At 41.1% G+C, this 24,680-nt stretch overlaps 1 long non-coding RNA gene across 1 annotated transcript; it reads left to right on the top strand.

Annotated features, from left to right (window-relative positions):
* The first annotated feature begins 1,659 nt into the window (after window positions 1–1,659).
* LOC122738476 lies at window positions 1,660–24,343 on the top strand. Its single transcript, XR_006354644.1, has 5 exons — window positions 1,660–1,775; window positions 2,333–2,443; window positions 4,005–4,066; window positions 19,883–19,965; window positions 23,880–24,343. It is a non-coding gene; the product is annotated as an uncharacterized LOC122738476 (long non-coding RNA).
* Window positions 24,344–24,680: the final 337 nt, after the last annotated feature.

Below are 24,680 nucleotides of genomic sequence, written 5' to 3'. Positions count from 1 at the left end.
CTTTGTCCCTTCATTCTTATTTGGTTTTCCTCTTCTGTGGGCATAGGTGGTGTGTACTCCTTTCTTCTGCTTTTGCTTTTTTTCCCCTTTGTATTATTTCATAAAGGTCCTTTCAGATTCTTCCTTCTTGTTGGTCTGAATATCATTATAGTATGCCATTACATTAATGTACCACAATTTATTTATCCATTCACCTATTGTTGTGCAATTACTGTAGGTTGCTTTCAGGTTTTTTGCAATTATGTATAATGCTTTGGTAGAAATCTTTAAATAGGTGGCTCTTTTTTTTTTATAACATTTTCAGGGTATATTCCCAATAATGAAATCATTGAGTCAAAAGGTAGAATTCTTTTTGTAACTTTTGCTGCATGCTTCTAGCTCATTTTCTAAAAAGATGCTAAAAGTTTGCAATATCCCCAAGAATGAGTGTCTCTCCACAGCTCTGCCAGTACTGTTTTTGTAGTTTTTTAATTCCTTTTTTTGGGGGGTAGGATAATTTGATAGGTGTGAGATAGTATCTAAAATTTGTTTTAATTTGCATCCCTTTGATTTATTAGGGAGGTCGAGGTTGAACGATGTGTGTGTGTGTGTGTGTGTGTGTGTGTGATTTTTGGTGGGGCAATGAGGGTTAAGTTACTTGCCCAGCGTGTGTGTGTTTTTTAACTACCTCCATACCATAGGATCATAGATTCAGAGCAGCAAGACACTTCAGAGGTCATATGGTCCAATTCTCTCATTTTACAGATGAGAAAACTGAAGTCCAGAGCAGTGAATTCCCTTGCCCAAAGTCAGACAATAAATGGCAGAGATGGGATCACAACTGGGGTCTTCTCACTTTCCATGCTGCTTCTTTGACCATTATTCATTGTGGACTGGGAGCTACTACTATAAGGGTTATTGTTTTGCATAGTTCCTAGCCAGGAGCCTTGAATGTCAGTCACTTCAGATAGGTATGTTATATGAATGAAAGAAGTATCCTTTTCTTAGCCTTTATACTTCACAAATGAATGAATATTTGTTGAATGAATGAACGAATGAATAGACCTGAATCCCCCAGATTTCCTCTTGGTATTTGTGGGAGGTAGGGTGAGGCTTCAGATATCGGTGAAATGAGAGGGTTGGACTATATGACTTCTATGATCCTTCCAGCTGTAAACCCTATAATCTTATGAAGAGAAGGCGATTTCATTTGAAACTGAGCAGGCAGATTTCACCCCCACTGCAGACCTCTGTGGATCCTGCTTTGATGGGAAATACGGCATCCTCTGGAGAGAAAAAAGCAGACAACATTCACTTCGAGTGGGTTTTGTTGTGTGTGTGAGTTGTGTCATGTGTATACCTCCCCTAGGTTCCACCCTCAGGATGTTCTATGCCTGGTCTCTTTTCTGCCTTCTAAGTGTCATTCCTGGGAGGCATTTGGATCCATTCAGTTCCCTATTGCCTGGCTCCCACCCCCACCAACCACATAGCCCTGGTGGCTGGCGTCCCCAGTTTGCTCTTGACCCCAAACCCTCTGGCATGTCAAGGAGCCAGGCTCCTGCAGCTGAGTTCCAAACGCAAACAATGGCGCCATTGAAGGCTGGGCTGGGGTTAGGCTCCTTTGCCTGAGCTGTGGGCTGTCCAAGAGGGGAACAGCTGAAGGCTGCTTATTCTGTTAGACCAAGCTGCAGCCAGAAATAGGTGTCTGGTGGCTATCTCCAGGTCTTGTTGCTCTGCTCCTGAAGGACCAGCCTTGTGTTTGGATTGGGCTCCTACAGAATATTTATGGAACTGAGGTGAGGGAAATTTAAACAGGGAAACAAGTCTATTTTGGAGGCATTAGGAAGGGAGCAGGGTGGGGAAGTACACTTCACATGATGGAGTGCAAAGAGCCCTTGGTCTCTGATCTGAGCTCTAGGCTTACCTTGGACTATGACTGGCTGGGCAAGTGTCTTTGGGAAAGTAATTTCCCTTGGGATAGTGAAAAGAGCATGTGGTGGAAGAGTCCTTGGTCATGGAAGTCAGTGCTAGTTTTGAATTCCCTGCTCTGGTCCTTCCCATAAGCAAGTCAATTGTCTTCTGTGAGCTTTAGTATATTCATCTGTAAAATGGGGAGAATAAGGCTTATATTGCCTACCACATGGGGTTGTTGGGAGTATTGATGAGATGACATATATAAAGTACTTTGTAAGCATGAAGGTGCTTTATAAATGGAAGCTATCATCATCATCATTATGTATAATTTTTGGAGTTTGTGTTAAGTGAGGATTTTCAATGACATCAGGTTCTTCAACTTTTTTATGTCTAGATTTTAGTAGCTTTTCAATTTCATCTCTTATTTCATCTAATCTAGGCTCAAGAATGAAGTCATTTCTTACATATGATTGCCCTGCAGTGATCAGCAGTAAGTTGTTGTGGACTTGGAAGTAACGGCATTATTGACAAAAAAAGTGGAATAAAACTTGTAAGCTCTATTTCTAATTTTATTATGATATAGTATTGGAGCATAATGAAAATGTTAATGTCTTCAGTCCATTTCCTGCCCACTTGCCTGTGTTGCCTGTATTGGTGGTCTGCACTAAGGCATTTCCAGGAAATGGGGTATTTCTGACTTGTTTGGGGGACAATATCACCTTTTTTGAGGGGGCAGAATGCGAAGGAACACCACATGTTCTGCTATATTCTGTCAAAGTGACCATTGCAATGGTTTTCAGTAGGGCTAACATGCAACCCTAGGCAACCCCATCTATTTCTTTGTTATTTAGAAGTTCCATTGCACAGACTAGGATACTAAGTCAAATACTTCTATGGCCACAGCTTACTTTGCCCATGTTTCAAGGTCCTTGACAGGCTTCCTTGGCTCCCTTAAGTGTCTCAGGGCACATGAAGTCTGTGATGTACATCACCCAGGACAGAATTCCCCTACTTTGCCATACTCCCACCCCTATGGTATGGGTCTTATTGTTATTTATTCTGGAGTCTCAATTTTCTCATCTAAGAAATGAGGAACTGTACTCCTGTTCTCTGTAATCTAGTAATCAAGCATGTCATAGTCACTTCAGATAAGTTTGTTTAATGAATGAAAGGAATATTCTTCTTTTTGTATCCTTCACACTTCACACATAGTAGGCACTCAGTTGAATATTTGTTGAATGAATGGATGGATGGATTTGAATACCCCAGATTTTGTCTCAGTGCAGGTGGGAGGTAGGGTATCAGATGTCTGTGAAATGAGAAAGTGTGATACAACACTTGGTTAGCTATTTCCCTGTGTGACCTTGGACAATTCAGTTAACTTCCTTGGGCCTTAGTTTCCTCATATGTAAAAAGCTGGGATTATATTGGATAGCTTCTGAGGTCCTTTCCAGCTCTAGCTTTTTTTTTTTTTTTTTTTTTTTTAGTGAGGCAATTGGGGTTAAGTGACTTGCCCAGGGTCACACAGCTAGTAAGTCTTAAGTGTCTGAGGCCGGATTTGAACTCAGGTACTCCTGACTCCAGGGCCGGTGCTCTATCCACTGTGCCACCCAGCTGCCCCTCCAGCTCTAGCTTTGAGATCCAATGATCTCAGTATTGCACTTATAATGTGATATTGTGTATTATAGCCATGTGAGTTGGTGTCCTATCCCCTTGAGTGACCATAAGTTCCTTGAGAGAAGGGACAATTTCTTATCTCCACACCATATCTCTCCTGGCACCTAGCACATTGTTTTGCACATGGCAGATGTTTAATAAATGTCTGTTGTATATGTATAAAGTGACACGTGTACAACTTTAGTTGTTCTGTAGAAATACAAATTCACATTCATTGATTTAGGCTGCCAAAAAAATCATAGAACATTAGAACTGGAAGGGAACTCAGAGGTGACTTATTCCAGGTATTCTCATTTTACAGAAGAAAGAACTGAGGCCCAGAGAAGTCAAGTGACTTGTCCAGAGTAATACAACTATGAATCACAGCTAGAATTTGAACCCAGGTCTTTTGACTCCAAATTCTGTTTTCTTTCCATCCCATACTTGCCTGAAAGAAAGGGGCAAGAGGACAGTGATGGAGAGAACTGCATCAGGAGTCACTCACCATAGCCAGGAGGTGAGAATGGGGAAGTCTCTGAGATAAAGATGTGGCCTTTGGGATAGCTTCTTTCAGTCCCTCCTCAGTTTGGCCTATAGTCAGAAGGATATGATAGGGAAGTTTTCCCTTTGATCTTTTCTTCCAGCCTCCTCTGTTCTATTTAAAAAAAAATTTTTTATTAGTGAGGCAATTAGGGTTAAGTGACTTGCCCAAGGTCACACAGCTAGTAAGTGTCAAGTGTCTGAGGTCGGATTTGAACTCAGGTCCTCCTGACTCCAGGGCCGGTGCTCTAGCCACTATGCCACCTAGTTGCCCCAGTTCTATTTTTTTTTTTTTAGTGAGGCAATTGGGGGTTAAGTGACTTGCCCAGGGTCACACGGCTAGTGTCAAGTGTCTGAGGCTGAATTTGAACTCAGGTCCTCCTGAATCCAGGGCCGGTGCTCTATCCACTGTGCCACCTAGCTGCCCCTTCTCTTCTATTTTTGGAAGGGGAACTCATTCAAGGGGGATAAACCCACCAAAAACCTTGGCAGCTATTCCCCTCTCTGGTCCCTGCTCTGCCACGGACGTTGGGTGCTGAACCATAGAGGAATGGCTAGGAATTAGAACAACTCATGGCTTTCCCCTGCTTTAATACTAGTCAGCAGTTGTCTCTAATGGCTACCTGGCATATATTTGTCCCTTGGGGAACAATGGGGAGCAGGTGGGTTGGACCTGCTTGTGATCTCCAGGAGCTTACCCCCTGAAGAACTGGCAAGGTCTAGAAACTCTTCAACCCTTGCCCTCCATCCATCTGTAGCTCTGACCCCCCGTTGCCCCCCCAGTACCACCCTCCATTATCAGCATTTGTCCTTCAGGGCCTTCAAGTAGTCAGAACAAGATTGGCATTGACTCTCTTTAAAAAAAACCAAACCCAACAAAACTTTTTTTTTGGTTATTATTCTGAACCCAACAAAAATCAACAAACACGAACATTTCCTTATACAAAGAACAGAAAAAGAAGATTGCAGATGACACTCTGAATATCTATTATGCACAGCTTGGATTTTTAAAAGTATATATTAAATTTAACTTAGTAGTTCCAGTAGTGCCCTGATTGTCTGTGTTTCTTTCTGAACTTCCTTCTGCTCTCTTCTGAATAACAGCAACAATAAAATAGCTAGTATTTATACAGCGCTTTAAGGTTTGCAAAATACTTTACCAACATTATTTCATTTTATTCTTATAGCAACCCCAGAAGGTAGGTACTATTATATGTTTATCCATCACTCTAAATATATCAACAATCCTCTTCCTTTTTGGATTTTACATGTCTGCTGTGATATCTCTCATGTAAAATTTACTATGATGCAGCCTGCTAGCACCCACAGTATGCCTGGGATACAAATATGAAAAAGGAGCAGAGTTTCTACCTTCAAGGAACTTATAATCAAATGGAGGGGGGGGGAGGTGGGAAGGATTGATTTCTATAAACACAAGTCAGACACAATATAGCATGGTAAGAACAAGAGATAATGTGCTATAAAATTTTTTGAGTTTTTTTTTTTTTTTTTTAGCAGCAAGGATAAGACTCACTTTCAAAAGCCAAAGAAATGGGCCCAGGGGCAGTTAGGTGGTGCAGTGGATAAAGCACCAGCCCTGGATTCAGGAGGACCTGAGTTCAAATCTGGCCTCAGACACTTGACAATTACTAGCTGTGTGACCCTGGGCAAGTCACTTAACCCTCATTGCCCGGCCCAAAAAAAAAAAAAGGCAAAGAAATGGGCCCTTTCCAAAACTGGAATGGGTCACCTTGAGATTGGAATGACATCACCTGCTGGAGAACTACTGTAGGAAAGCTCCACCATGAGGAGAAGGCGTCTAAGGGCAAGACATGTGGCTTTTCTTTGGCGTCACGAGGATCTCTTGCTCTCTTTCGCTAGGACTCTGGTGGAGAGTGGAGCAGGAGAACTGTAGCTCCTTGAGACAGATAGATGAATTTAGGCCTTTCTCTCTCCACCAAATTCTTATTCTCCTTAATAAATGCTTAAAAGCCTAACTCTTGCTAAAGCTTATAACTTATTGGCGGCCACTCATTAGATGTTTTAGACAGATTAGCTAGAATTGAACTGGGTGACAGCTTGCTGGATATGGTCAAGCCGGGATTCCTTTTGTTTATGAGTTGGATTAGATGGCCATTGAAATAGCTCTCTAACTTTGTGATTCGGTGAAGTAAATCACTAATGTTGAGATTTCAGGCATGTTTTCAGGAAGAAAGACATTTTGGGGTTGAGTATAACGTTTTGAACCATTCAGCTATTTGCCTGCCTACTTGTAAGGGGGAGGCGCTACCACCTGATACCATTAGCTTTAGAACGCTAAGTATATGACTTGTTTGCAGGGTAGAGAGTTACCCAAATCAGGCTTGAATGCTAAGTCAACCAATCAGCACTGGCTCCTTTGGAGCAAATGGGAGAAAGATAGGGAATTGTGCGTATGCGGTTTTTATTTTTTATCCTGGAACCTTATGGGACTAGGTCTCCCTCTTCTCCCCTCCCCCCACGCATGTCCTTGAAACTATTTTTATTTGTTGCTGGAAACCAAAAATACATCGAAAGCCAAATGTGCTGGAATGGTTTCCCACGTGCTGTTGGGGTTGAGAAGAGGGATCTTGCCTAGAGGAGTGAACAGGCTTTCAAGCTGGCTTTTGGAACCAGTTGAGGTTGCAGGTCTGTGTGGGTGTGCAAACCTGGGGGGATGGCGCCAGGTTCAGTAGAATGCGTTGAGAGGTACATGGCTGGTTGGCAAGAGGAAGGAGGCTTAGCAATGTGGTGGTGGAGGCAGCCTTGCTTGAAATCCCTGAACTTCTTTAGTAGGAATCTAGTGTATTCAGATAGATGTTTGTTCACTTGACAAATATTTATTGAGGGCCTACTCCTATGAGGCACATGATGGGGAAGAGGGGCATAAAGGAGTATGAGACACAGTCCTTGTCTGTCCTAGGAAAGATAAGGCACCTGGACAGGTAGCTTTAGTCCAAAGGCAGCATGTGATCAGTGTCAAATGCATAATTTTAGCACATTCAGTTGACAAATATTTATGGAGCACTTACTATGTGCAGGGGCCTCTATTTGAGGCAAAGGGCACAAAGATGAGAAAAAACAGTTCCTGCTCTCAAGCAGTTTACAATCTAATGGGGATGAGGAAGGTAGATGAGTCATATGCATTAATAATTATGATAGAAGGTAGAATGTAATGGGAGAGAAAAGATGCAATAAGAATTTGAAGAGGGGAGAGATCACTTTCAGTTGTGGGGGTGGGATCAGAAAGGCTTCATTCAGGACATGACAGCTGAGTTAGACTTGGAAGGGAGACAGGAATTTCATTAGGTAGAGATATATGGAATGAAGGAGTTCCAGCCTGGGTGAATGCTTAGAAGTGAGGGTAGATGAGATCAAAGAATAGAAAGTAGTTCAATTTGGCAAGAATATGGAGTATGTGAGGGAGAGTTCAGGAATGTGAGTGAAATAAAATTGGAAAGGTAGGTTTGGGGAGGGCCTCAAATGCCTGGCTAATGAGTTTGTATTTTGATCCTATTGACTGTAGGGAGATACAGAAGTTTTTAGAGGAGAGGAGTGACATGGTAAGGTTTATGAATTAGGAAGATTATTCTGGTAGCTGAGTGGAGGATCGACTAGGGAAGGAAGTATTTATAGAAGTCCACATCAAATATGATAAGAACCTTGACTAGAGTAGGGGTAATTCGATTGAAGAGGAGGGAACAGATTGGAGGAATATTGTGGGGACCAAAGTAATAGGATTTGGAAACTGTATGAGGGACTGAGAAGAATCCAAGATGACCCAAGTAGTCTAGTCTGGATGCCTGGGAAGATGGCAGTTCTATCAATAGATGGCAGGTAAATTCTTTAGGAGTTCAGAAGAGAAATTATTATTATTATTATTACTATTATTATTTAGCTGGGAAGGCTTCACGGAAGATTTTGGGACACAAAGTCTCACAGCAAACCAGCGACAAGAGTCAAGACAAGAACCCAGGCTTTCTGACTTCCAATTCCATACCATAAAGTCTCTTTGATGGGTGTCAAAAACACTTTGTTTTGCCCTTTTCCAATGTGCCTATCTGTCATATAGTGTATAACAATTACCTGTGTCTCATCACCAGCAAGGTCATGAGGAAAGCCTTTTCCTGAGTCTGTATCAGTGGATGGAGGATCCACAGTGATGTGCTTACACCTCTTCTGAAGTCCTGATGGAGAATTATCTGTGTATATTTTATTTCCCTGCTAGATGATGAGCTCCACAAGGGCAGGGGTCTTGTCTTAATCACAAGGTTGATAAATGTTCCATCTCTGATACTTTCCAGCTGTATAACTAGGGGTGAGTCACTAAACCTTAGTTTCTTCATCCATAAAATGGGAATAATAATACCTACACTACCTTCCTCATAGGATTGTTGTGGGGCTCAAGTGAAATAACTGTTGTAAAGTGATTTCCAAACCCTGACCCTCTACATAAATGTCAGTTACTACTACTACTACTACTACTACTACTACTACTACTACTACTACTACTACTACTACTACTACTACTACTTTCCCTCCAGTACTGAGCACAACATTATGCTCATAGTAGGTGTTCAATAAACGTCTATTGAATTGAGGACCATGATAATACGGTACATCTTTATGCCTCTAGCTGAGCACTTTGTACATAGTTTTCTTCTCTTTATCTCACAGTTCATAGGAATCATAGAGTCCAGGTTCTTGAGAATATATGATACACAAGAAGAAAGAGATCCCTTCCCTGCCTCTTTAAGCCTAGGTACAATTTTTAGTTTATTCTTAAAAAGAAGTTGCTATCAAGGATTGGAAATTGAGGGGCAGCTACATGGTGTAGCGGATAGAGCACCAGCCCTGGAGTCAGGATGATCTGAGTTCAAATTCTGCCTCAGACACTTACTAGCTGTGTGACCCTGGGCAAGTCACTTAACCCTTTTTGCCTCCAAAAAAAAAAAAAAGAATTGGAAAATGAGAGGATGCCCATTAACTGGAGAATGGCCGAACAAGTTGTGGTATATGATTGTGTTGAAATAATATTGTGCTACAAGAAATGATGAGCAGGATGATTTCAGAAAAACCTGGGAAGACTTACATGAACCAATGCAAAGCAAAGTGAGAAGAACCAGGAGAATGTCATATACAGTAAGAGCAATCTTGTATAATGATCAACTGTGAATTACTGAGCTACTGTCAGCAATACAAAGATTCAAGACAATTCTGAAGGATTTAGGATGAAAAATGCTATCTACCTCCAGAGAAAGAACTGTTGGAGTCTGAATGCAGATTGAAGCATACTTTAAAAATTTTTTCTTTACTTTTTTATTTTTTTTGTCTTTTTTCTTTCACAACATGACTAACATGGAAATATATTTTGTGTGACTGCACATATATAGCCTATATCAAATTGCTTGCCATCTCAGAGCAAGGAGAAGGGAAGGAGGAAAGGAGAGAATTTGGAACCAAAATTTTTTTAAAATGAATGTTTAATATATTTTTTACATTTAATTGGAAAAAATAAAACATTAAAAACCAAGTTGCCATCCCACAAATTAATTTATCAGTTTGACCTCCTTTGGAATTACAAACAAAAACAATATTAAGGGGAATAGGATTTTCTGGTAGACAGGTTAAATAGGAATAAGGCTATAACAACACCAGAGTATCTAAGGACCTAGATTCATTTAGGGATGTCTAGGCCTTACTGGAAGTCCCTTAAGTCTTCCTAAAATACATGGCTTGCTTTCCTGATTTTGTAAGCAAAGCCCACTGAATCTTTTTTTTTTTTTTTTTTTGGTGAGGCAATTGGGGTTAAGTGACTTGCCCAGGGTCACACAGCTAGTAAGTGTCAAGGGTCTGAATCCGGATTTGAACTCAGGTCCTCCTGAATCCAAGGCCAGTGCCCTATCCACTGCGTCACCTAGCTGCCCCAAGTCCACTCAATCCTAATAGAATCTTTGGTGATGACTCATAATCTGTAGTACTTCCAAGGTCATTGTTATGAATATAAATTATGATTATACAAGACTATACATTTTCAGTGGCTCCCTATTTCCTATTGAATAAAGTTCAAATTACTTTGCCTGGCATTCAGAGCCTTCCACAATCTGGGACCAGATGACCTTTCTAGCCTCATTTCTGATTATGCCCTTCCTTTCCCCCATACTTTAGGCACAGTGGTATTTTTTTGGGGGGGTGGGGCAATGAGGGTTAAGTGACTTGTTCAGGGTCACACAGCTAGTAAGTGTTGAGTGTCTGAGGCTGGATTTGAACTCAGTTCCTCCTGAATCCAAGGCCAGTGCTTTATGCACTGTGCCACCTAGCTGCCTCCTACAGTGGTCTTTTTTACTTGCGTTGTCTTCTCTTGACTTTGCCTTTGGTCATACTAATTTTTTATACTTTAAATGTACTTCCCTCCCCTTTCTACCCAACCCTCCTTTCCCTTTACCTGTTGAATTTCTATTCATTCTTTAAAACCCAACTCATACTTGTTCTCATGATTCTCCTATTCATGAATGATCTTCAACTCTTGAACTTTCCATAGGATATTGCTTAGCAGCTCCCTTATTCGTTTGTGATATCTGTTATATACCTACTAGACTGGGAGCTACATGAGGGCAAGGAGTGTGTCTTATTCAGAATTTTTAGCTCTCCACGTACCTAGACAATGCTCTGAACACATCCTATGCTTAATAAATGTTTGTTGAATGAGTGGATGAATAAATGAATGACTAGATGTAGAAGGTGTATGACAAAGGGCTGAATGAAGGCTGAAACTGAGCTGAAATTAGAGTACCTGGGTTCAAATTCTGGTTATGCCATTATCTGTGTGATCTTGGATAAGTCATTTAACTAGGTTTCAGTTCTTCACCTGCATAATGAAGGGGTTGGACTGGATGGCCTCTAAGGTCTCTTCTAGTTCTAAATCTATTACTTTAAGGTTTGCTTTGAAAGAGATTCCTCCCCTTGAAAAAATATCTAGAACTAGCTTGTCTTTGCCTAAAAGGGAAATGCAGAATACATTCCAGTTTTCGGGGCTTCTTTTTTTGTATTCTATATTACAGATGAGGTATTAGGATAGTACAGTAGAGGAACATTCATATAAATCACTTATAAATTCTTGGAGGCAATTTTTCCATTCTGAGGTCCCAGTCACAAAAAGGAGCTTGGATAAGTGAATGAAGATCAGAACCTCGGAAAACACAGCCTTGTGCCTAAAATCCTTGACCTCTAGAGAGCGGGGACCAAGTGGTTGTTAGCTGAGTGGTGAACTTGGGTGACTGTGGACTCCTTTGGTGTTTTTTTGTTTTTGCGGGGCAATGAGGGTTAAGTGACTTGCCCAGGGTCACACAGCTAGTTAAGTGTCAAGTGTCTGAGGCTGGATTTGAATTCAGGTCCTCCTGAATCCAAGGCCAGTGCTTTATCCACTGCGCCATCTGGCTGCCCCCATGTGGACTCCTTTGGACAGAAGGATCATTGTAAGGAGTGCTCTTGTGTATGTTCTAGAAGGAGGATTTCTCAAACACCTAGGCCGAGTCAGGTGGTGGTCTCTCACCTGATATTCTTCTTGGGCTGGGGAAGGGGAACTTTGGAGAGGAGGGAAAAGAAGGGGTTTATTACTGTCAAGGGCACCACCATCTTTCTAGTAACCTAGGCTCACAACCTCTTTTTTTTTTTTTTTGCAGGGCAATGGGGGTTAAGTGACTTGCCCAGGGTCACACAGCTAGTAAGTGTTTGAGGCTGGGTTTGAACTCAGGTCCTCCTGAATCCAAGGCTAGTGCCTTATCCACTGAGCCACCTAGCTGCCCCAAGAAGGGGTTTAGAGATGGGCAGGACTCCCATATTTACCATGTTATCTATAGGAAACACTGGACCAAGAACCAGCATTCATCTGTCTTGCTTGCTCTATCTAGACAAACCTACATTTTCATATTTTGCTCACACCATTCTCCCTGTCTAAAATGCAGTTCTATTCTTTTTTCCATCTGAATTGTATCAATAATTCAAGAACCAGCTCAAGTTCTTGACCCCCCTTCCCCCAAATCCAGCCCATAGCAAACTCTGACCTAGGACAGAGCTAGAAAGGAATTTGGAGATCATTGTGTCCAAGCCCTTCATTTTATTTTTTTAATCTTATTTTTATTGATATCTTTTAGTTTATGTTACCACCATTGTCAACATTTCCCTGTCACCTCTCCTACCTTTCGGTCTATCCCTTGTAACAAAGATGAAAAAGAAAGAAACAAAACAAAAAACTGATCAGAATTCACCAACACATCAGCTGTGTTTGACATCATATGCAACATTCCAGATCCCCAGGGAGGAGAGGGAGTCATGTTTTCTTAACTTTTCTCACTTTGATCATTTTAATTAGGTCCCCCCCCCCTCCCCGTCCCTTTTTGTTTATATCTATAGTCATTATGCATCTTTCTTTCCTGGTTCTTCACTCTGTATGAGTTCATATAATTCTTCCTATGCTTCTCTGAATTGTTCATGTTCATCATTTCTTACTTGAAATGATATACTATTATATTCACGTGCCACAATTTATTCAGCCACTCCCCACTAACACCATCATTTTACATGAGGAAAATGAAGCTCAGAGAGGTTAAATAACTAGTGATGACTAGACCCAAGTGAGTTAGGAGCTCAGCTAGAATTTGAAACCATTATGCCACACTGCTCTTTTCATTATATGCCACTACCTATTGTAGCCTTTATTGTTTACCACTCACTTGATACTCATCATATGCTACCCCTTGTATTATTGTTTTAGTTTTTCTTGAGCATGTATCTTTTCCCAACCAAATTGTAAACTTCTTGAGTTCAGGGACTGTGTGAAATACTTTGTCCTATCTCTTTATGCCTGCTTAGCTCAGGGATAGGTGTTCATAGCTGACATCCAATACAAGTCTGTGGAATGAACAAACTGGTTGGAAACTTGATTTCCCGAGTTGTTTTGGTTTTGGAGATGAGAAGCAGTGAACCTTACCATTCCAAAACCTTTATGTGAAAAGTGGCCTTGAGCAAAGATTCTATTGGAAGTCAGGCAGCTCCTTTCAGCCTCAGGGGGCTGGGAACTGAAGCTGCTTCCCCAATCTACTCACCAAACAGGTTCTGTAACCACCATTTTACAAAGGGCCCCATAAACCCAGCAGAGCTGTGAATCAGCTGTCTGTCTCTCTTGCGAGCTCATAGAATGGGAAAGCTGGAAGGGAGTTTAGACACCAGTTAGTCCTCTTTTCTATAAGGCTCAGTTAAATTGTAGGATCCCCTCAGGGAAAACTTTGAAAGACCAGTTGGCCTGGCTTGGGCAGAGGGAGATCAGGGATGGTAAAGGAGAGTGAGGAGACAGAACAAGCCTGAGGTTTCCTTTGGTATTAGAAAAGAAAAAAAAGGGGGATAATGGGATTGGGTTACCAGTTAGAAAGCATCTGACAAACCAATTAATCAAACAATATTTGAGACCCAGAGACAAGAGTCCCTGGTATGACTTGTGACTGCCACTTCCCAGTGGTATGCCCTTGGGCAAGTCAAAGGTACTTGACTAATCTCTAGGAGCCTTGGTTTCCTTACCTGTAAAATAGGAATAATAATATTTGTTAAGAGGAAATTTAAAAATTATGAAAAATGTTTCATAAACAATAAAGTGCTAAATAAAGGCCAGCTATTATTAATTTATTATATAGTTCTGTGCTAGGCTTTGAGGAATCCACAGTTCTATCTGTGTGATTGGTTGAAGCATTTTGAGCCACTTAAAACAAAGAATGGAAAATAATTTTTAAAGCTCTCTTACCATCCCCCAAAAGAAAAAAAGACCTATTTGTACAAAAATATTTATAACATCTCTTTTTGTGATGGCTAAGAATTGGAAATCAAAGGAATGCCAATCAACTGGAGAATGGCTAAACAAGCTGTGGTAAAAGATGGTGATGGAATATTATTGTGCTATGAGAAATGACAAGCAGGATGATTTCAGAAAGACCTGGAAAGACTTGTATGAACTGATGTATAGTGAAATGAGAAGAACCAAGAGAACATTGTGCACAGAGACAACAAAATTGTTTGATGAAGAACTGTGAAAGACTTGACTATTCTCAACAATACAATATCAAAGGACTATTGATGAGACATACTATCATCTCCAAAGAAAGAACTGATCTTGATGGAACACAGACTAAAGCATGCTATTTTTCACTTTCTTTCATTTTTTCCTTTTATTCAAGTTTTCTTGTACAAAATGACTAATATGGTAATGTTTTACATAATTGTACATGTATAACCCATATCTGATTGCTTACTGCCTCAGGGAGGGGGGTTGGGAAGGAGGGAAGAAGGGATAAGAATTGGAACTCAAAACTATAAATAAAAATTACTAAAGCTCTCTTACACTCTTTACTAAGGAATGTTTGAGACCCAAATTCATTCAGCAAACTTTTATTGGAGCACCTATTATTTAATGAATTTTTTTTCTTTTTTTTTTTTTAGTGAGGCAATTGGGGTTAAGCGACTTGCCCAGGGTCACACAGCTAGTAAGTGTTAAGTGTCTGAGGCTGGATTTGAACTCAGGTACTTCTGAATCCAGGGCCAGTGCTCTATCCACTGCGTCACCTAGCTGCCCCTATTTAATGAATTATTAATATTTACATACATAGTTCTGTGCAGGATTCTGAAAAGGGAGATGACACAAAAATATTGGTGCATACTGTCAAAGATATTACAGCATTGTTGGGAAGACAGGACGTACACAGGTGAAACAAAATGTACCGTAATGGAGAGCCCTGGACTCTGGGGAGGTGGGGTCAGGTTACTTAGGTTCCATGTTGGGTCCTCAACTAACTAGCTGTGTGACCATGGGCAAGTCACCCTCTCTCTGGGGCTTAGTTTCTGTTTTTGTTAAATTAATGGGTTGGATGAGATTTTTTTTTTCAGGTACCTTCCGGACTTGAACTTCCAACCTATGAGTGGGAGATAGCTTTTGATAAAATATAGGACCGAAAGACAGTGTTAAAAAGGTGTGGTATGTATGTATGTATGTCAGAAAGAAGGTGCACAGCATCTTGGATTTAGAGCTGGCAGGGGGAGATTGGTGCTTTTGGCTACTCAGGGCAGAAGGTGCCTGCTGCAAGTATAGGAAAGTTTTCTGACCTTCTCCAAGTGTCTGTTTGCAGAAACCCGGCAGGCAGCGCTCCCCAACCTAATGTGGGCTGCTGGGTGGCGCGATGGAAAAGCCTTCTTTTCCTGTTCCTACCTGTGTGTGTCTAAGTGGTCCGTCTCCGCCCCTGCTGGCCGCAGAGCCCTTGGATTGGCTGCTGTTTCTATGGTTACCGCAGTTCCTGAGGCCCCGGGGAAGAGCAGTTGGATGGCGAAGTTGCCGTCTCCCCGACACATGTCCCTCCGGATCAGCCAGGAACTTGACAGGGAGACTGTGTGTGTGCCTGGGTGCGCTGAGGTGCGCGTGATCCGGGAAGCAGGAGACAAAGAGGAGTAGGAAGAGGGCACAGGAAGGAAAATCTAGAGTGTCCTGGGAACTGGGATTGCCCCCATCAGGTTATCCACTGAACAGGCTGATTTTTTCCCATTAAAAAAAAAGAAAGAAAAAAAGGGAAAAAAAATTGCTGTTTGGTGTGGAAATGATGTAGATTAGGGAATCTATCCCTAGCCTTATTTCTCCCTCAACTTAGAAAAATCATGTCAGCTCATCTTTGGTCCCCTGTCTGAAAGTACACACAAAATTCCTATTTGTCCAGCTGCTGTTGTTTTACTATTAGACTTCAAAATTATCTTCCTCTACCTTCTCAAAAAAAAAATCCACAACAGCAGCAACAAAAATACCTTCTCTGAAGTTTAAATCCTGCTGCACAGGCTTCTTCAAAAAGTTCAACTTTTGTTGTTTAAAAAAGGCTTTCCTCTTCTTTTCCTCAAAGGGGAGAAAACCAGAATGAAACCTCTTACGTTGTTCCTGGTGCTGGCTAAGAGAGGTGTTTGTAATTCACCTTGCCCTTTAAAATCACAGGTCTAACAAAATTGAGTGACTTGGCCAAGATCTCAGAATACTATACAGCTCATAAAATGCCAGAGTTAGGGAGCACTTAAGTCCAACTGAGGTTCAGGAAGTGAGTTCTTGCTAAAGGTTACAGAGAGTGCCAGGAGTCAAGATTTCTGATTCATAGCTCTTCTTCCCACTCTACCACATTTCATTTCTCCGCTATAATCAGAGGAGATGGGTACAAGGAAAATAAAATCATTTTTGGCAAAACTGATGGTTTGGGGGCTGATGGTAGGGAGATTGGTTTTAGGGAATGGGATTATAGAATTTTTGGACCGGGCAGGGGAGAGAGAATCTCTATGGAGACCATATAATTTACACCCAGCCTCAATTCAATTACTACTTATTGAGCATTTATGTGCAAGGTGATGTGGGGAATGCAAAAGCATGTTTCATAACCTTATGGAATTCACTCTGTTGTTGGGGAGATAAGATGTACCACAGGAAACAGTGGCAAGATGGTATGATTGGTAAAGGACAAAGGGATTGGTATAGACACTAAGTATTATGGGAATTCAGTGAAAGGAGAGATTGTTGAGGGTTGAAGTAGTTTAAGAAGGTTTTCTGGAGCAGGTGGGACTTAAGTTAGCCTTGAAGAAAGAATAGGATTTGAATAACACAGAGAGGAAGGGGGGAGGGAAGTCCAGCTAGAGGGAGAAAGAATATGCTAAGAATTTTCTTGAGGACTGTGATGAGACTAACCTAGTTAAGATGGAGAGTTTCTTTTGGGAAGTAGAGAAGATAAGGTAAGAAAGGGGGAAAGTTGAATCCCTAAAGGGTTTGCCTTGTTCAGACCTGGATGAGGAAGTAGATACTGGAGAAGCAGCAGGTATAGTGGAAAGAACACTGGATTTGTCAACTAGGTTTGTGTCCCAGCTTTACCACAGCCTTGGTCAAATCTTTTTTTTTTTTTTTTGGCAGGGCAATGGGGGTTAAGTGACTTGCCCAGGGTCACACAGCTAGTAAGTGTCAAGCGTCTGAGGTCAGATTTGAACTCAGGTTCTCCTGAATCCAGGGCCAGTGCTTTATCCACTTTGCCACCTAGCTGCCCCCACCTTGGTCAAATCTTAACCTTCCCAAGCCTCAGTTTCCTAACTGATAGTTAGGATAGTTCTTTGAAGGGACTCTGGGTTGTGCCAGTACATTTTTGGCCCTGGACATGCATAACAAAGACCCAACCTCTCCATCCGATGAATCACTGTGGTGAAAAGAACACGGAGGATTACACTGGAGTAAAAAGAGAGAGATCGGGATGGTGAGAGGAATGGAAACTGCAGTATGAGGAAGATCTAAAACTTAGCGTTGTGTATCAGTGAGCTAGCCTGCTTTCAGAGGTAACAAGCTCCCTATTTCTGGAAGTTATCAAGTCGAGATTGGATGAAGCGGGGATTCTTAGATGGGTACAGGTCAGATTGGATGCCTTCTGAGCTCCCTTCTAATTCAGAGTCTGTGATTTAGAAAACGTGGTGAAGGGGATAGAGGGTTGGATTTAGAATGAAAGGACCTGGGTTTCAATCTTGGTTCTGTTGCTTACTACTTGTGTGACTATGGACAAGTCACCTAATCATTCTGAGCCTCAGTTGTTTTATCCATGAAATGAAGGGATTGGGTTAAATGACTTCTAATATTTCTTCTAGCTCTAAATCTAAGTTCCTAAGTACTTTGCTCTGGAGACAGCACGAAATTTGCACCTCCAGTGAATCTCCACTGCTATCCAGCTGACCCTCTTTCTTCTTTCCTCTCCCTTCATCTCTCTTCTTTTCCCTCCTTGCTCCAGATATTCTGTCAACTACTCTTTTTCCCTCTGTTGTAAATGTCTTTTGGTATTCACACTGACCTTTTGGGAGAATCAAGCACCATAAATATATAACCAATAAAATGAACTCACTGAGTACAAGTAGAAACAAGGTGGTGTGGTTAAAAAAAAAAGCCTTGAATGGAGAGAAAAGGGGTGTGATTCTAGCCTGAGATTTCCTTCTAACTGGATTATGTTGTTGTTTAGTCATGTACAACTCCATGTCAACCCCATTTGGGGTTTTCTTGGCAAAGATACTGGAATGGTTTGCCGTTTCCTTCTCCAGTTCATTTTATAAATGAGGAAACTGAGGCAAACAGAGTTAAGTGACTTGCTCAGGGTCTCACAGCTAGTATGTAACTGAGGCCAGATTTGAACTCAGGAAGATGGGTTTTTCTGATTCTAAGCCCAGTGCCCAATCCATTATGTTACCTAACTTCCCCTTGATGAAATCCTTTTCTCTCTCTGGGTCTAAATTTTCTCATCTGTAAAATTAAGGAGTTAGACTAGACAATGTCTAAACTCCTGCTAGCTTGGACCATCTGTGATAGCTACAAACCTTGTCCTCAGGTCCTTTAGAAGGAATGGACAAGGGGAATGGGCAGAGGGAGTTTGGGACAGGGTTCAAGTTCCCTCCTTATCTGAGCTACTCTATGTAACTGTTCAGAAGCACCTACATTTTATTGTTTGTTTGTTTGTTTGTTTTTTGTTGTTGTTTTTGCTGGGCAATGAGGGTTAAGTGACTTGCCCAGGGTCACACAGCTAGTGTCAAGTGTCTGAGGCTGGATTTGAACTCAGGTCCTCCTGAATCCAGGGCCAGTGCTTTATCCACCGTGCCATCTAGCCGCCCCTAGCACCTACATTTTAAAAATTGGTTGGAGAAAGAAGAAAAGTCAAGGGAAGATAGCCTATACTTTCCTGATTGTTCTTTGCTTTTGCCTACAGATAGGATAACAGTTGGTAACAGGATGACATTGTTGGATCCTCCAAAAATCTCTATCCTTGTGCTTTCTCCTAAACCATCATCCCTGCTCTGGCTTTACTTTACTCCCTCACTGATATTGGCCCCATTTTAACCAATTTAACTTGACTCTGTCCTCTACTTTGCCCCCTTGTCCTGTTGCTGTTTATACTTCGCCAGTCCTCAATTTTGAATTTGCTCCCACCATTCTCTTCCTCCCCTAATATTGACAATACTAGAGGAAACCACAAAACTGTGTCAACCCCTCTACCTATGCCCTTGATCCCATCTTCTCCAGAAGATTGTAACCTCAATCATTTTTTCTCTGTCTCTCTCAAAATTTAAACCTCTTCCTAGCTATAAATTCCTCCCCATTACCTTCAAGAACGCTCGTCTTCCCCATTCTCAGAAAGTCTTCACTACACCCTGATATTTGTTCCTTCAAGCTATCATCCTATCACTTTCCTCTTTCTTAGTCAAAACTCCTTGAAAAAGCTACCTTTATTCCCTAATTCCACTTCTTTTTTCTTTCTTTTTAAGTTTAATTTTTAAAAAATTATATTTAAAGGTTTTTTTTTTTGTTTTCTAGTTTTTTCTCCCACCCTCCCTTCCCTCCCCCCTCTCAAGGCCAGCAAGCAATTTGATATAGGTTATATATTACAATCACGTTAAACATTTCCACATTAGTCATGTTGTAAGAGAAGAATCAGAATAAAAGGGACAAAATACACAAGAAAGGATAAACAAAAACAATAACAAAAAAAGCAACAACAAAAGTGATTCCACTTCTCTTGCTCACTCCTCAGTTCTTTGTATTCTGACTTTTGACCTTATCACTTAACTGAAACTTCTCTCTCTCCCTCCCAAGTTACAAACGTTTTCTTAATCAACAAATCTGAGGGGCTTTTCTCAGTCTACCTTCTCCTCTACCTATCTGCTGCATTTAATGCTATTGGCCATTCTTTTTTCCTAGATACTCTCCTCTCTGGGTTTTCGTGGCACTATTCCTTCGACCTGTTTGACTGCTTCTTGGCTGAATCATCATCTATATCAATTGTGAGTATATCCCAAGATTCTGTGTTCGGCTTTTCTTCCTCTACATTTTCACTTGGCAACTTCATAAATTCCCATGGGCTTAACTATCACTTCTATGCAGATTACTCCCAGATCTACATATCTGGCCCTATTCTCTCCCTTACTTTTCATGACTATATCACCAATTGTCTATTAGATATTTCAATGTGATGTTCCAGGAACATTTCAAACTCAACATGTCCAAAACTTAGCTTATTAACTTTCCTTCTAAAAACCTTCCTTTGAGAGTCCCGCGCCCTTTTTTTTTTTGCCAAAGGCCCCATCATCCTTCCATTCTCCCAGGTAGTGGGATTATTAACCTTGGCATTATCCTCAACTGCTCTCACTCCTCACCGCACATATCAAAGCAATTGCCAAATCTTGCTATGTTTACCTCTATAGCAACTCCTGTGTTTGATCCCTTCTCTCTACTCGCATAGCCTTCACTTTGATTCAGGCCCTCATGCTTCTAGGCTATTTCAGGCAGTCTCTTGATTGGCCTTACTGCCTTATGCCACTCCCTACTCTAATCCACCTTGCTGCCAAAGAGATTTTCTTTAAGCCCAGTTCTGATCATACCACTTCCCTACTCATTCAATTCCAATGGATGTAATGGATCCATCTTCTGAGCTTCCCAATTTCTGTTAAGTGCGCTACCATTCTTCTGGAACACCCAAGTTTCCAACCTGTCATCCACCGATTTCTCACTTTCCCTTCGCATACATATTCATTAGATCTAAAGGAATCCTGTTGATTCTAGGTTTGTAGTAGTCCTCTTATCTCTTCCATTCTTCCTTCTCCCTAAATTTAAAACAAAATAGAAATTCATTTTTTAGCTTTCAAAGCCCTTCACAAATTGACCCCAATTTATCTTTACAACCTGATTGAATACTACTTGCTCTCTTGTACTCTGGGATCCAGCCAAAAGGGCTTTTTCATTGTTTCTCATATATGGCGCTCCATTTCCCATCTCCATACCTTTGTTCTAGCAATCTCCTTATCCTGGAAGCTCTCCTCCCCTCTGCCTTATTGAATCCCTCCCTCCTTTCATCTTTCTTTCTTTCTTTCTTTCTTTCTTTCTTTCTTTCTTTCTTTCTTTCTTTCTTTCTTTCTTTCTTTCTTTCTTTCTTTCTTTCTTTCTTTCTTTCTTTCTTTCTTTCTTTCTTCCTTCCTTCCTTCCTTCCTTCCTTTTGGTTTTATTTATTTATTTACTCTTTTCTTTCAAGTACCAGCCTCGACATGAAGCCTTTCCTGATTCCCCCCCACTGCTAGTGCCTTCTCTCCTAAACTAATTTATTTGTATTTGTTTCTTTATATTTATTCTGTATATACTTCTATATAAACTTGCTTCCTTCCCCATTAGAGGGTCAGCTTCTTCTGAGTAGGGATTGTTTCATTCATTCATTTATTTGTACTCCCAGCACTTAGCACAGTGCCTGGCATAGAGTAGGTGATTACTAAATGATTGGTGATTGAGCTCTCTCTTCTCCCTGACTCTACGTTTCAAAAACCCTTGACATTATCCTCCATTATCTCTTCCTTTTGTCCAGTTTCTATGAAAAAGTGGCCCTTCCTCTCATTAGCAACAACCACTTTTAATATATCCTTGATCCTTCTAGTCTCCTCTAGCAGATTGCTCCCACAATCATCCATCTCTTTTCTAATCTTCAATCTCTCCTTTTGTATTGGCTCATTCCCAACCTACTGACATGCTTAAGTCTCCCCCAACCTTAAAAACTCTCACCATTTCCCCTCCCCAACCCCCCCCCCCCATCATCTTATATTTCTCCTCCTTTTCAAGGTGAAACTCCAGGGAAAAGCTTGCAGTCTGGCTTTCAACCTTATCACTCAAAGGAAATGACTATCTCCAGAGCTACCAATGAGATCTTAATTGTCAAATTCAACTTCTGTTTCTCAGTCTTCATTCTTCTTGACCTTTTTACAGCATTTGATTGACTCCTCTCTCCTCTCTGGGTTTTTGGGATACCATTTTTTTCTTGGTTCTTCACCTACTTGTCCAGCTACTCCTCAGTCTCCTTTATGAAATTATCATCCATATACCATCTCTAACTCTGTGTATCCCAAGGTTTTATCCTGGGCTGCCTTCTCTTCTTTCTCTAAATTTTCTTTCAGTGACCTCATCAGTTCCTGTGTGCTCAAATGACCATCTCTATACAGATGTCTCCCAGATCTATATATCAGCCCTTGCTTCTGATTTCCAGTTTCACATCCACCAACTGCTGGACATTCAGAACTAGATATTCCATAGGTATCTCAAGATCAACATGTCTAAAACAAAACTCATTATCTTCCCCCTCTAAAAACTTCTCATGCCATCTTATGAGTTTCTCAATTTCTGTTAAGTATACTCTCATTCTTCCCATCAGCCAGGTTTCCAACCTCAGAGTCATCCTTAACTTCTCACTTACCCTCTCCACAAATATCCAGCAGATCTGCACAAATCCTGTTTATTCTAGGTCTGTGATATTTCTCCTATCTCTTCCCTTCTCCCTATTCACATGGACAATTTCAGACTGTTCTAATTTGTATCTGTGCATCCAGTCTCTCCTCTCTCTAGTCCATACTCTCCATAGCTGCCAAAGTGATATTCTGGAAGTTACTTGTTATCATGGAGCCTTTAAACCCAAATCACTCTGGCTTTCACTGATCCGCCAATAATAGGTCCCAGCCCAAGCCCCATTTGCTCATTGTTTGTGTTTTGATGGCTCAGAGTGAGTGTAAATAGCAATTGTTTCTATTCTGGCTAGAAACTCCCAGTTGATTCTTTTCTGAAGGCAAACTAGGCCATCTTTGCCTCAATTCTTACCTAGCCTTTAACTACTGACTGGGTTCTGCCTTAGACAAACTGAAACCTGGGAAAGACCTTAGCTTAAAAAGGCCAAGATCTCCCACTGCATCAGGGCCATCTCCAGTTGTCCTGAACTATGTCTTGCCACTGGACTCTGAATGACTGTGGATGACCATGCAAAGTCCTGCCTCACTGAAATCCAGTTCACCTGCAAGTCAAGGCATCACCCCCTGATGTCATTGGTCCTCTTGGAGATTGAAGGCAGATCAACATATCCACTGTCACCCAGCTATCCTCCCCCAGTCCCTGCCAGCCCCCATCAAGTCCAAACTGCTCTGTTTGACATTGAAAGCCCTTCCCAACAGACTCCAGTCTACTTTTCTAGTCTTATTCTACATTTTGTCCTTCAGACTCTACTGTACAGTCAGACTGGACATCTTGCTGATTATCACACATGACGTTCTAACTTCCATCTTTTGTACCTCTGTGAAGGTGAAATGTTCTCCTTCCTTGCCTCTGCTTCTTAGAATCTCTAGTTTCCTTAAAAGCCTAGATCAAAGCTTATCTACTACGTGAGACCTCTCCTGACACTCCCTGCCCCAGCTGCCAGTCCTTTCTCCACCCTAAAATTACCTTGTATTTATGTATACTTATATATATGTGTGTGTGTATATATATAATGTGTGCATACATTTGCACATATGTGTATACTTATAAGTGTGTGGGTTGTCTCCCTGGAAAGAACGGAGGATTCTTGGAAGTAGGGATTGTTTCATCTTTATATTTGTGTCCCAGAACTGAGCACAGTACCTGGAACAAATTCTTATTGACTGATTAATGTCCACAGCACACATTTTGGCATTGATGTAGCATGGTCCTTTATTAAGTCCTCCTCCAGTACCTCACTGTGATATGGAGGTGACTCTGGGTTTTTGAAGGCTGTGCCAGTGGGAGTGTAAGCTCAGACAGGTCCTATCAAGTTGGAGAGGCATGGAAGTAGGATTAGGTTTCAAACTGTAAGTCTTTTGTCTGAAGACCAACCAAGAGTGTTCTGGTAAATGTTTAACGACTGGTTTGCTGTCTTAAGTCTAGAGTATCAACAAAATAACAAGCTGGAGGATGAAGGATGGACAACAACAATGAACAGGACATTTATTTGTAGCGTGGTGTAAATGCCGACATTGAAGCTTTAGCAACTGGCTCTCAGGAGCTATTTTGACCAGGATCCAGCACAATCTGGGAACAACCTAGTTGAGTTCCCAGTGGTCCAACATCAGAGGTATGGAGAAGTTGAAATCTGCATCAGTGGATTCTAGTCCCTTGAAGTCCTGAAGTGACGAAGTATGTTGAAATATGTTGTGCCATATATTATGTTTCATGCAGGTGCATCTTCTCTCCCCAAGCAGACTGTCAGCTTCTTTGACTTTTGTCACAAGTCTTGACTTTTCTTGTCTCTCTCAATGCTGAGCTCATAAATAGCAGATACTGGTTATTTTTAAAATTTTTGTTGGTATTTTTTGTTTTTACATCATCTTTATGTTCCTAAATATCTCTACCTCTCCTGGAGCCATCTCATTTTTTAAAAAACACATTTATTTATTTATTCATTCATTCATTTATTTATTCATTCATTCATTCATTTATTTATTTATTTTTGTTTTGTGGGGCAATGGGGGTTAAGTGACTTGCCCAGGGTCACACACCTAGTACGTGTCAAGCATCTGAGGCCGGATTTGAACTCAGGTACTCCTGATTCCAGGGCCGGTACTCTATCCACTGTGCCACCTAGCTGCCCCAGAGCCATCTCTTATAACAAAGAATAAAAAAGAACAAAAAAGATTTAAAAATCCAATTAACATCTCAACAAAATCTGACATTATATGGAATA

This window comes from Dromiciops gliroides, chromosome 2 (genome assembly GCF_019393635.1).
Source record: "Dromiciops gliroides isolate mDroGli1 chromosome 2, mDroGli1.pri, whole genome shotgun sequence".
Taxonomy (NCBI): Eukaryota; Metazoa; Chordata; class Mammalia; order Microbiotheria; family Microbiotheriidae; genus Dromiciops; species Dromiciops gliroides.
The sequence above is the reverse complement of the archived record's forward strand: the minus strand, read 5'-3'. Positions and strand labels throughout refer to the sequence as shown.